This window comes from Mandrillus leucophaeus, unplaced genomic scaffold, assembly GCF_000951045.1.
Source record: "Mandrillus leucophaeus isolate KB7577 unplaced genomic scaffold, Mleu.le_1.0 Scaffold174, whole genome shotgun sequence".
Taxonomy (NCBI): Eukaryota; Metazoa; Chordata; class Mammalia; order Primates; family Cercopithecidae; genus Mandrillus; species Mandrillus leucophaeus.
This window is the reverse complement of record NW_012101743.1, coordinates 4,589,748-4,590,969: the sequence shown is the minus strand read 5'-3', so window position 1 is coordinate 4,590,969 and position 1,222 is coordinate 4,589,748.

The window sequence follows — 1,222 nt, the reverse complement described above, 5'->3', positions numbered from 1 at the left end:
TAGTAGAGATGGGGTTTCACCGTGTTAGCCAGGATGGTCTCAATCTCCTGACCTCGTGATCCGCCCGTCTCGGCCTCCCAAAGTGCTGGGATGACAAATATTTTTAAATAAAAAATAAAGTACATGTATAAAAAAGAATTTGAGATACATATAATTTACAAATCTGCTGATATTGATGTTTATTACTGACAATTTTATTTGCGTTTTTTTTTAAATTATACTTTAAGTTCTGGGATAAACGTGCAGAACATGCAGGTTTGTTACATAGGTATACATGTACCATGGTGGTTTGCTGCACCCATCAACCCCTCATCTACATTAGGTATTTCTCCTAATGCTATCTCTCCCCTTGCCCACCTCCCCCACCAATAGGCCCCAGTGTGTGATGTTTCCCTCCCTGTGTCCATATGTTTTCATTGTTGAACTCCCACTTAAGAGTGAGAATATGTGGTGTTTGATTTTCTGTTCCTATGATAGTTTGCTGAGAATGATGGTTTCCAGTTTCATCCATGGCCCTGCAAAGGACATGAACTCATCCTTTTTTACAGCTGCATAGTATTTCCTGGTGTATATTTGCCACATTTTCTTTATCCAATCTATCATTGATGGCCATTTGGGTTGGTTCCAAGCCTTTGCTATTGTGAATAGTGCTGCAATAAACATATGTGTGCATGTGTCTTTATGGTAGAATGATTTATAATCCTTTGGGTATATGCCCAGTAATGGGATTGTTGGATCAAATGGTATTTCTAGTTCTAGATAATTGAGAAATCACCACTCTGTCTTCCACAATGGTTGAAATAATTTACATTCCCACCAACAGTGTAAAAGCGTTCCTATTTCTCCACATCCTCTCTAGCATCTGCTGTTTCCTGACTTTCTAATGATTGCCATTCTAACTGGAGTGAGATATCTCATTGTGATTTTGATTTGCATTTCTCTAATGACCAGTGATGATGAGCTTTTTTTCATGTTTGTTGACCACATAAATGTCTTCTTTTGAAAAGTATCTGTTCATATCCTTCACCCACTTTTTGATGGGTTGTTTGTTTTTTTCTTGTAAATTTGTTTAAGTTCCTTGTAGATCCTGCATACTAGCCCTTTGTCAGATGGATAGATTGCAAAAATTTTCTCCCATTCTGTAGGCTGCCTGTTCACTCTGATGATAGTTTCTTTTGCTGTGCAGAAGCTCTTTAGTTTAATTAGATCCCATTTGTCAATT